This window comes from Epinephelus fuscoguttatus, linkage group LG10, assembly GCF_011397635.1.
Source record: "Epinephelus fuscoguttatus linkage group LG10, E.fuscoguttatus.final_Chr_v1".
In the NCBI taxonomy this organism is placed as follows: domain Eukaryota; kingdom Metazoa; phylum Chordata; class Actinopteri; order Perciformes; family Serranidae; genus Epinephelus; species Epinephelus fuscoguttatus.
The window spans coordinates 28309339-28322426 of NC_064761.1; the positions used below are offsets into that span (position 1 = coordinate 28309339).

A 13088-nucleotide genomic window follows, 5' to 3' on the forward strand; every position below is an offset into this window, starting at 1 on the left:
AGTTCGTATTATATGTCACAAATTAGCACCCCTACCAGTTAGGTTAAGTTTAGTAAAAACAATCATCACAGTTAAGCAAGTTAGGTTTAAGAAAAAGAAACACGGTTGGGCGTCTTCAGGTTACATACCTAACGAAGGTTACATGCTTAACATAACGTGACGACGTAATGATGTTCTGTAACTCTAATTGTTACTCTATTAGGCATTGTTTTTGCTTTTGCCCCTTGAAAACACTTCTTATCGTGTATATTTGTATATTTTGACAGATATGATAAGCGCATTCTTTTGTCTCCTTAGCCTGGGAAAGCTTGCTTACACCTCAAGCTCCTTTTTACACGAGCTTTTTTTTTTTTTCTTCTCTCCAGTTGTTTTATTGTTTTGATCCAAAATGGTTTGTGTGGCTGTCTGCAGGCTGGAACTAAACGCTGCAGATTGAAATCTCAACTGTGACCTAGCTGTGGCTAACTGTGAATCTGCTGCAGAGCTGCCCATCAAGCCTCTCTCCTCTTCATACTCTAGATTCTTGTTTGTCGGTTGGTTTATTTCCGTCTATCATTTTGTCTGTCTTGTTTTGGGTTTTTTTTTTGTTTTTGTTTTTTTTTTGTTATTTCAAAAGTTCAGATCAGCCTTTTGTTAAGCTACCTTTGGAGAAATTTTAGTGTACATAAAACATATCTTTTTATTTTTTCCACCAAAATGGATATTTCAGTTTGTAGTCATGTTACAGTTTTAAAGGTTCTGGTTTATCTAATTGATGTTGTAATTCCACATTACCTGACAATTTCTTGTGTTTCTTTTTACACTTGTTGTTTTTTTTTTTTTTCATATGAATTGTTGGCTTTAAGCTTGATGTTGTATCCAAATGTAGATTGTTAGAATCTACAAATGAGAAAAAAAATCTCCCTTTCCTGGCCAAAGTGATCTCTGTGGAACAAGAGAGACAAGGCTTCCCTGAACAGAGCCCATATATTAAGCTACATTCAGAACATTCGATATTTAACAAGCCTCACGTAGAGTCTACCTTCTAATGATCTGCCACAGTAAGATGAGAATCTGTATCGTTAAACCATTGTGCTCAATTGAGATGCAGTAGTTAGATCAACACAAAACCATTTACATTGAACGCACTTTAAACTTCTGGGCAATTTCTTCAATCATAAAGAAATGTATTTGTGGTATTTGTCCTTTTTTTAAAAAAATATCTATATAGATAAAGCCTAACAATCATTGTATTATCATGAAGCACCTTAGAACATATTGGTTTATTGTTTTTTTTATGGCAAGAATGAGTTACGGGATACATTTTTTTTGTTTTGTCAGTCAGATGTGCCCCTGACATGCCAGTGCTCCAAAACAAGCTTGATAGATTTAATACTTCCAGCTACTTCTTGGAAGAAAACTTCAAGTATCTAACTCTTTTAAGATTTATTTGGGGTGTTTAGAAAACCAGATTTACACAATTCACACTGTTGAAACTGGATTGTTTAACTCCATCAGGGCCTCCTGGACAATAAATGGCTCACTTGGCAAAAGCCAAAAACTTCTCTTGGCTTTCAAGCCCAAAAACATGATTCATCAATCTAAAATGAAATGTGCAAGCTGACTGGAATATGTGCTTTAACTTAATGTGTGAAGATGCTGGTTATGCATAGATATGACTTGTATAGAAATAATTGTATTTTTTACAAATGAGTGGTAATTGTAAGCCAAAGTATTGAATGCTGAGATCAAGCTAAAGATGGGGGGTGGGGGTGGGGGTGCTGAGGAATCAGCAGGGTTTGCACAAAAGTTGGCCCATGCCAAGGTAATAGAGCCTAGTGAATCTTAAGACACCAAAATGGTGGACATATTATTGAGTTTTTTTGTTCCTGAAAAATATCCCTTTTACCGTTTTTTTTTTTTGTTTTTTTTTTTCCCTGTACAAAGCAACATGTGAGGTTTACGTGCGCTTGCATGTATTTAAAATACATGCGTTTTAAAAGAAAGAAAAAGATTTCTGCTGTGCAAAGCAACCATGCTGAAATTCTGACACATTGTTGTGTGTTGTGTTTGTGTTTGTTTCTTTGTTGTTTGATGCCAAAAGGGGGTGTGGTTAATATAATGCTTTAAGATGGAGCATTACTAGAGCTATTACATCATCTGAAATGTTAACTTCTTTTCAAAAGGCTGGTTTTTCCTGGAGCGCGATTAAGCCTAATCCTTTAACTAAAACCATCTTTCATGGATGAAAGCTGTATGGAAGTACTGTATGTTTTTAACCCAGATTTGGCATAATCTGCGATGGCAAGGCCAATCTCTATCAAATGTACCAAGTCACTTGCAGTTCGGAGCAGTTTGGGTTTTAGCAGCGTATTAGTAACATACACCAGTACATAACCTGGCAGAGCCATTAATGGATGACATAGGCTAGTTTGACTTTGCGATTCAATACCAGACCTTCCAGTACTCTCACTGTCACACTCAAGTAGCGATAGGGAGGAAATGTAACCTCGCTGGCTCTGTGATCCTCTTCCTGTGCCACCTCTAGTTCCTTACCCTCCTGACATTTATATGGACTGGATTTAAAAATGCACATGTATCGAGATAATGGCAAATCCTGTCCTCGCCGCTTGGTGTTTTGGCTTATGTTGTGAACACCTGTCAAAGCTTCAGGAGTGAGAGGAGCTTTAAGTTGCTTTTTGACAGTTTGATTGGGGGAAAAGAGATCAGTTCTGACTTCAGTGCGTGGAACGAGATAAATGGTTTCATCTAGCAGTTTTCACAACTATAAGTGTACACAAAACACATTTGAGCCTCAGATACAATGTCAAACTTATTTCAAATGAGAAAAAAATGGGAGGAACACATTGTTAGGCCTATATTTTTCTTAAGGTATCAGTAACTTTGTATACAATCCACAAACCGGTTCTACTTCATCTAACTTCACCGTCCTACCTCATTGTTACTCTGGTGTTTGTTTGTCAGTGACTGTAAACTATGTGTGTATATTAAAAAAAAAAATCTATAGGAAAGGTATACCTGGTTACTCTCAACATGTACAGCATATAAAACTTGTAAAACACCTCAGTACACAATATCATTCTTAGGAGAAATCAGTTTTATTACCTGCTTAAAGATGCTGCTGTAAAGGGGTGTCTGCGTGAGGGGTCGTCTCTGAATATATATCTTCGCTCTTTGCTATGTCGTGCAGTTGATCAGTGGTTGTGTTCTGTCTCTGTATTGCATTCTGAGATTTTTACTGGTTGACGGTGCTACCAGCAAACAGTTCAAAAACTGATCTGTCTATCGGACCTCAAATGGTGCTGTTTTTCTATGTTTTTAACCTCATACAGCTATGTTTTATTCAGGTGTGTCAACCGCCACTATCCCCTCAGCTAATCAAATTCTAAGCCAAAATATTTCGCGGAAAACGATAACCCTGCTATCACTGTATCAACTATATGCTATCCATCCAAATATTGTAGATAGTGACTATATCCTCAGCTGTGAGTTTCAGAAGTACCTCAGAACTTGCTGACTTTCAATGGATGCATCTGCTTCTAGCACCTGTTGTCTACCAATATTACATTGTTGCAGTGTATTTTCAGAAATATGCATTTTTACTGGTTAGATCAGGTTTCACTATACGTAGGACATGATTACTAGATCACACTCAGATGATCAATAACATTTAATGGAAACCACTGTTTACTGGTTGCATGCCAGATTGTCATAAAAGGAAATCTCAGTTGGACTGGGCAGTGTATGTCGCAGTGGAAGAGGTCCTCAGCAAGACCATGTTCTGTTTGAGTCCATGTGTGTTACAGAAGCGGGATTCCATTGGTGGTTGTATTTATGGTGGAAGATTATATCCATTTGAGGTGATTGTGGCAGAGTACAAACAGGTTAAAAAATTCTGGAGATCACGGAGAGTCTTTATGGTACATTCATGAAGACTGTTCTGGGGAGTTCTAGTCTTCTCCAGTTGTATCTTTGTCCCGTACTGATATTTAAACAGCTCAAATGTAATTTTCAGTGTTAAAAATAGAAATTTAGTGTAGTAATTTGACTTACCGTGAGTTAAATCATCACATGTACAGCACCATACACAGTCTAGACTTGGCTTCGTTATACAAAAAGTGCTTTATATTATCTTTTACCTTTTCGCCGTGACACCAATGGAATCTTTTCTGCGCCAAAGTGTGTGTAGGGTGGTTTGCTTTACCTGTCAGTATGTAAATATTTGTTGTTGTTTTTCTACTCTGACCATGTCTGTGAACATGTAATGTGCTGGGGAACTCTTCTCTACTGTGAGCAATGTGTGTTCAAATGCACAGCAGTCGGTTTCACGGAAGCACTTAAGCCATTCGTTGGACTGTTTCATAATGGTTCAATTTTAAGCTTTGCTCTGGTCCAGGGAATTGACCCAGAGAGTTTTGTGTGTAATTGAATTCCTATGCAGGTGCTGAGTTGTAATCACCTGGTACCACATCACTGTTGGGTGGAGGGCCAACCAGGGAGAGCGATAACTGGAGAGAGTTCAAACCTTTGAATGTGTCTGCACAGCCTTGAGATTGAGTCAAAGGGGACAATGGCGACATGACAAATCCGTACTGAACTATTACTACATTTTCATACTCATGGAACTGAATTAAACTGAGCTATACAGGGCTGCTTGGGTATATACCTGTCTGTAGTTGTAACTGCATTGCAATGATCATTAGGGAAAGACAGGGTTATTACTGTATGGAGTTGGTATGATAATGTGAAAAGAATTTCAAGACTATTGCAGTTAACACTCCCTCACCCTACTTCAGCCTCCCAGAGGCAACCCTACATTTACAGAAAATGTTATAAGTATATGCGATAGAGAGTGTACATGTCTTTGCTAAACCGGCCACACCTCTGCTATGCGAGCAACTCTTTGACGCTTAGCATCCTGTTCTGTGTTTTCTCTTGCTGCATTCAGGAACACCTGTTTAATGTATAGATAAACAGAAATAAATCCAGACTTTTATTCTATCAGCACAAACCTCTTGTTGTCTTTTTTGTCTTTCCTGCCTCCTGTTCTTTTCTCAAAGAATCAAACTATAAGATTTATGTCGGAAACTGAAAGCTTAAGTGAAAACCACGCTGAACTTTGCTGTTTCATTTTAAATCATTCGTCAATGAGATAAATATAATCAGAACTGATGATATCTTTGTCTCCATCATATAATAATTGCCCTGTGTGTCAGAAAAGTTTAGAGAAATTGAAATTTGTATACCCACAGGATACAAACATCTGAATCACACAAATTATTCCATCCTTTTTAAAGGACTAGTCAGACATTTTGATAAATGTGCTTATTGTCTTTCATTCTTGGAGCTAGATGAGATGATCAAGACCATTTTCTCATCTATACTGTAAATATGGAGCATCAATCAATAATTCCAATCAATCAATCAATCATTTAACTGTCACATGAAATTATAAGTCCAGTAAAATGTGATTCTTTCAGCTCGTTCAACTTGTGCACTATAATTTAGTATGTTTTACGTCTTCTTACATTGTTGTCTGCTGCTTTATAATTGTACTGACTGTAGCTCACCATTTAAAAGACCACCTGTGTCTCCTAGAAATTACGTTTCTATACAGCTTTGAAACAGGAAATACATTTTTGAAAGAAAGGTAATGCAGAGCAGCTTAATTTTCTAATAATATAATGAGAAAATTTTGCTCATTAACGTAGCTGGCAAGTCGCAAAAATGCTGATACTGAGTGAATCAACAAAATGTTAACTGACAATTTCATTTGTTCTCCACTGAAATAAGTAATCTTTTAATACACACTATCCACTTGGACTGACTGAATTATTATTAATATTTTATTTATATCAAGCTGAAATTCCCTAACTTTAACAAAGCGCTTTGTTGCCTAAACCAAACCACCTCCTGCAGTTTGTATGCCCACCGTCCACCCCGACCACCTCCCTGCGAATCCAGCGCAGTACATAAATGTAGTGTTACATTAACTCAAAGAAACATCTCTGAATATAATCCAGGCAGCGATTACGTTGTCACCACAATGTAATTATGAATGCAGTCTACTAATATAAAACTGTAATTTCTCGAGTTGAACAGGTAGATTGGAGAGAGGTCTCAATCTTTTTATCTAACTCTGTGAGAAAGCAAATAGGGATGTTTCCCAAAATGTCAAACTATTGCTTTTGCTCCGCCTGCATCAAAGGAATTTCAGAACAAACTGAGGCGGACAGCGGCGCTGTCAATCAAATCTTCTGCCGCTTTGTTGACAAATCAGTGTGGCCATGCCCTATTGTTCGCAGTTAAGACAAATTTCCTGAAGTTACAGGGGGGGCTCTGAGTGAATGGTAACTTCATTTCCACAGATGGTGTTTTCACCCCAATCTGTGTATTCTAAAATCACCAAATCGGGGTTAAATCTGGTCAATAGCTTGGAGCGCAGAGCCTACCTCACGCCTTCAAAGTGTTATTTTTACACTGGAATACCACTTAACTAATGTCAAAAGAGTTTTTATTTCAAATTGATGGCTGTGTGCACTGAATGGGTTTCAGAAAACCTTAATGAACCCCAGGCTAATGCAAATTTCTCACCACACAGTTACTCTGTAAACTTTTAATTTAAATGCAAAGATTAAAATTATAGTGTGAGTTTGCAACACAATGGTAACAATTTACTTTTTTAAACATCTCTCCCCGGAGTCTGACACCGTGAAGACACACAGATTTCCAGACAGACTGAGACACATGAGCTCCTGTGTTATTTTTCTGACAGCTCGTTCCTCCGTACACAGATCAGTGTAGCTGTGTAAGCTCTTAGTGCCTTTTCACGGCACGTCTGACACCAGCTCTCCATCCTGCTCTGTAGTTAACTTCTGTCACCACAAAGATCAGTCCCCGTCTCCTGCACATCATAGATGTGTGTTTTAAGTTTAGTGTGTTTTTGGAGTCTGCAGTGAAGGTGAGTGAGTAACAGGCAGATTGTTCTCAATGTCAGCCAACAGGTCGCTGTACTGTGTTTGTTCATTCAGTCCCCCATGCTGCCGGCCTGCCTCTGTGCCACACAGCATGCTGATGATTGGCAGCGCTGTATCTCACATGTCCCATGTCCAAACCATATTGCAATATCAACTCGGCTGCGTGAGAGCGAGATAAGACAGAAAATGGGGTGTTGACATATGAGATTGCTTGTAAGATGGCTTGTTTGGAGAGGCTTGAATCTAAAATGAGCCCTGTCCTTGAATGCTGGATTTGCTTGAGTCTACATTGGAAACTGATAGGAAGTGGTCACTGCGAAGGCCATTTCCTCCCTCTTTTCCTGAATAGACTGAGCTCTACTCACTCCCTCATCTCCCCATTCCTCTCCCCTGTCTGGCACACTGATGCATTTCCATATATTATTGCCTCTGTAAGCAAGTGTGTCATGCGCCCAGGCTTTTCCTACAGCCCAAGGGGACTTCTCAATGTCATTATCGCTAAAGCCTGCCACATGCCTGTAATGTATTGCCGCCTGGCTTTATTGGCAGCGCGATGATTCAGTGGTGGTGATGATGGATTAGTGCCGGCTGGGTCGAGCTGGGCTGGGCTGAGCTGGTCCAGACTGGGCTGAGCTCTGCAGCCTCGGTTGTCTGTCGCATAAACACTGTGTCCTCCTCACACACTGCAGTATAGAGGGAGACATATCGTATTTATGTCACACACACAACCTAATGAATATGGTCATTTCAGTGCTTTTATTGAGCTTCTCGGAAAGACTGTCTGATTCATCTTGTCCACCTTTGCTTTTCATGCAGACACGGTGCACACAGCAGCGCCGCATAATAGGTGGCAGTAATGTGTTTGCTTTATGACATTGTTACTGTTTTGAATGTGAAAATATAACAGCTTTTGTTGCCTCCTGGAAGGGGAAGTTCAGAGAGGGTGCACCGGGTGCATATGTTACCACAGCGTAACAAGGTTTGATGCTTCCAGGAATATATATATATATATATATATATATATATATATATATAAACACACACACACTCACACTCACAATGGGTTTTAGAGGAAGGACACAGTTGCATGTTTTATTACTGAATATGAAACACACTCCATATAACACAGCCACTGAGGCTGAACTAAACTAAACGGCACACTGGCCACCAACTAAAAGTCTACACTCAACACTCAGTTCTTGATTGCAGGCTTTTCAGTCTCCGTTGCTGCTGCACGTCGTCACGGTGATCAGGCTCCGGCCCCACTGCAGGGAAATAAACGGACATTAGTCTTAATTTACTTAGTCTTAATCTTACTGCTTACAGCAGCAACTGTTAACCTCTTCTGCCCTGAGAGACTCAAGAAACACACCGTTTCGCACTACACGTGTGGGTTTGGTTTTAAGGTGCGTAACATACAAAATGTGCCAGTCAAGAGCACAGGATATTTAGCATCAAATGCAAAAGCGTGACAGGGTTAAACCAGTGGTTCCCAACTGGTGGGTCACGAGTCCTTTCTAAATGGACCACAAGTGACTCACCAACGTGTCAAATACATAAAAAACACACTTTATTTTGAAGTACTGTGAATTTCCAGCACAGAGCTTTTATTTTCAAGAGCTGTTTCTTGCTGTAGAGTGAGTACTTAACAGACAGCTTCTTGTTGGGTACAGCAAACTAGCATGACAAAATGTTCAAATCCAAGTGTGACACTGAGTATATGACACTATGTGGACCTTGAATTCATGACTAAGGATAAATCCTGAGCCCGTGGCTGGACCAGTTGGGAACCACTGGGTTAAACAACATTCACAGGGTTGTTGTTGGGGGATACTTTGCAAGCAGAAACTGCCAGGGCTGAAAAATGAAGCCAATGCAGAATTACCAAAAACTGCAGTTCCTTGAGGCTGGTTCCAGAGGTGTGTCAATCCCCATAGACCTCTGTGTTAAAATGCCCAACTTTACGGTAGAAATAAACATGTTTACAGCCTGGTACTAAAACAATTTTGGTCTCTATAGTTGATTTCAACATTCATGACAACTGTATGGGGGGTGGATTTTTATATAATTCACCTGTTTACATTTTGTTAAGGCTTAAAGTTATGCATGTTTAAGGGCGGGGTCACTGGAGTGACAGGCTGTGTGAGGCACCTCAGTAGTCTGTGAGTCAGACTCACCCCTCACCCCTACACAGCTCCACCCTCTTGTCCAAATTTGGTCTCTTCTGGCTTCAAAAAAACATTAGCAATGTGCATTAAATACAATCTATGAGTTGTTGTCTAGTTTGTCCATCAGTGACTGACATGAACAACGCAGACGTTTGCTCTTCCTGCAGTATTTCCCCCATAAAGGCACAGAAAGCTCCCTCATAACTATAAATAATTATCAAGTAACAAAACAGTCAAGCTCACACTGTTCTAATTGAATCTCATTTGTACTGTTGGCGTATGTGGAACAATTTATTGTCTAATTTTTCAGCAATTTATTTTTTGTTTTCCATTTTAAGCACATAATCTACACGGCATTCATTTACAGCACGGAGCTCACATCTGTATGCAAAATATGCAAGAAGAGTCTTCATTACATTATCTCTGTTACCAGTAATGATGTTGAATACATACATTATCTCTGCCTGTGTTCCCATCTCTGCTGCGTCTGAGAAGTGACTGCAGGGTTAACAGACAATAAGTTGATACTGATTAATTCTGCCTTTGGTCTTCAAGGCGAGTAATGCGCATGGATGAGCTACCAGACAAACTCGCACTGGCTCATCTGCCCATGCTCTTTACATACCTTACTTTTTATCCATCCAGCTGCATGTCCCTGCTTTGTCAGTTAACTGTATGAATGATAAGATATGCTGGTAAGTCTTGACTGTAGCTGTTAAATTTCTCCCTGCTGCCGGCGTTATTCAGATGTCCTTATCATTTATAAGAAGCTTATTTGGCTTGTTCAATGATAAAAACTGGTAAAGTTTGGAATCCATCAGCCCCTGCGGTAAGTGGATGCAAAACTGAGCTCTCTCACCCCAAACACACACGCACACATACATACCTGTGTATGCACATGCACACATGCATTCATAAGCACAGTGCTTCCAAATGGCCTCTATTAATGCAGACGGCTCTCCCAATTAACAAGATTCAAAGTGATGATGAATTTTTCATTCTCTGAACATTTAAGCTAATTATGGCCCAAATGAAGCAGGTTCCAGTGAATCACCATGGCAGGGGCTGCCAATGGCAGCCAATGTCACTGTCACAGTGCCACTCTGCACCACCACCCTAATCACTACAGCTGCTTAATATTCATCTCCCACCGCTCTCTCCTTCCTGACTCACCTCTCCTCTCCTCACACATCCTCTGTTCTTCTTTTCTCCTCCCCCCTCTCCTCTTGCTTCTCGCTCCTGTCCTCCTGTAACTTTAACTTCTGTCCTTTCTCCGCTGTCCTCCACAGCCTTTTCCTCCTCTCTGTCTCTCCCCTCAGCGCCCCTCTCTCTCTCACCATAGATGTGTTGTTTAAAATGGAAATCAACTAATTGCACTAATAGCATTTTAATGATAATTTAATGTAGTAAATAAAGCTTGTTACAAGCTAAGCAATTTTGTTGGATTTCAAGGGCAATCAATCTGTGTCCGATACAATCTGCTCACCTCCTTAATGACGGGTGTGAGATGTCGGCAGTGTGTTCTCACTCACGCAGATCAAACTATATTCATGTCAACATCTATGGAGCCACAAAATAGGCAGAACTAGGAAGAAAAACACATCACAGTACACATGTATCCTCCACTTTCAATTTACTAAGAGTGCTGTGGGGGTAATGTTTTGTTTTTGTAGGCAAACCCGGAAGTTAGTGTTGCAATGGTTCCCTTGACAAAAAGCCAATGGAATTTTCAGCAAGATAATATTCAAGTATGAACACCACCTTTAGGATTTTTCAAGCGTTATAAACAAACTGCAACTCAGTGGCATGACCCCCACAATGAGGCTGTAGAGCCATGTTCAGCATGATGGCATTTTGTAATCTAATTTAGCAGAGGTGTCAACTCGAGTCACATGACTTGGACTGGAGTCAGACTCCAGTCACAAATTTGATGACTTCAGATTTGCCAAAATCAAAACAGACTTAAAACCCGTGACTTGTGACTTCACTTGGACTTGAGCCTTTTGACTTGAGAATACTTGATACCTTCCCCCAAGAGCAAAGATTAAAAACTAAATGTGCCATGAATCAATTAATTTCCCCTGACTTCCTGAATCAATAACATGAATGCGATTCATTCCCAACAAGTTCCCCAGATCCTCTTTGTTTAAGCCAGTCAGACAGCGTTCAATGAAGTTGCAGAAGAGAACCATGGAGAACTATCATTATGTTACTGAGCACTGGTTGCAAACAATTATAAAATATTTTTAAAAATTCCAAAAAATGATGCCAAAGATAATTCTCTTTGCATACAAAATCTACAGAGCGGTCAACAAAAAAATGAATAGCAGTATGCAAAACACACGGCAAGATTTTTCATTGGTAAATCAAAACCTATATGACTGGACCGTGTGGGAATTTAATTTGAAAGGACAGACACAGGAAGTTGCCACGCTCTGCAGTCAAACAGAAGTCACATTATTCTCTAGGGTTGGCGATTACGACGACACAGGCTAGCTGATAACATGTTGGACAGGAAATCCAAAGTGTGGGATCATTTTGAGAAGGTGAAGGATGAACCCAAGGTGATATGTAAACTCATCTTCATTGGTCGACTACACACATGACATATCATCTGAAACATGGAAGTAGCTACATGCCCATTAGCCACTTAGCACAATCATTACTGCTTTGCCGACAGCGTCATTAACAGGCGGCTCGCTCAGTGTGTGACGTGCACTTGTAGATAAAATATAGGCCTATATTAATGAAGGTTCATTTGTACGGTTTGTATGTCGCTGTAATGTAGCACAGTGTTAACAATGTTACTGATACTATTCTTTCTCACACCTTCAACTCAAACCATTGTGTTGCCCCGCCCAAAATATATCATTTAATAATTAACATGCAGGTGACTAGTCGACTAATGGCCCTACATAAATGACGACTATTGGTCGACTCAAAAATTCTTAGTCGGGGGCAGCCCCAGATCTGGAGACATAAATACCATGTAAACTGTACTACCATATCAGGAGGATAGGAAGTTGATGGATGCGTTTATATTTAATATTCATTGTGAAGCAGCAGCTGATCATTTACAACCAGCACACTGAGCTGAGTTCAGAACACAAAATGAGCTTTTAAGCTTTTACCTGACAGAAACAATATGTTCTGTTTTAACTAATACCTGTTTTATATTTATATTTCTTCTCACGCTTTCTTCAGTGAATTGCTGTCTGCACACATCCTGTAATCTACTGCTGGATTTGCTGCCACTAGAAACGCTGCATGTAGCTCAAGATAACTTCAACATACGTTTCGGGCCCCAGAGGCCTTTTTATTTGTCAGCTCTATAGTTTGACACTATCCCTTTTAATCATGTGCTCTGTTTTGAAACAAACTTTCTGCCCAGTGGTTGTTCACCCCCCTTTTCTTGTTTGTTGTTTTGAGTTTGATCATAATCAATTCTCCTCAAGAAATTAACATACCTGCGTTTGTTTCAAGTCTGCTTAGCTTTGTGAGTCGTTGTTATCCATTAAAGAGATTAGATTTACCTTGTAATCAAAGATGAATAGTTCATTTTGCATTTGGATTCTTCGGCACATTTTTTTTTTTTTTTTTTTATCAACCATCCCCCCAGATTAAGCATATTAAAAATGATGAGGAGCTTGAGCTAGAAAGAGAAAAGAATAAACAGCCGTGAGACAGAAAAACAATTTAATTTCTCTTTTTATGTTCTACCAGTGGTCATTTAGCGAGACTCTTTATTTAAATGGTAATGTGAAGCTGGCTAAACAGGCATGGCGAATCAGCCTGAGAAGAGAGCCAGACTTAAAAAAAAAAAAAAAAAAAAAAGAGGGGGAAAGAAAAGGGCTGTGGTGTTTCAGGCTGCGGGAGTTTATCTGGGTCTTTCCTCCTGTCGCCTGACAGAGGGAGGCAGAGTGGGAAGCCGATTGAGCGACAA

At 39.7% G+C, this 13088-nt stretch overlaps 1 protein-coding gene across 1 annotated transcript in view; it reads left to right on the forward strand.

The window, feature by feature from the left end:
• Nucleotides 1-13088, forward strand: part of agbl4 (AGBL carboxypeptidase 4) — a 400933-nt gene that overhangs the window by 304384 nt on the left and 83461 nt on the right. The gene's annotated exons all lie outside the window — the stretch shown is intronic.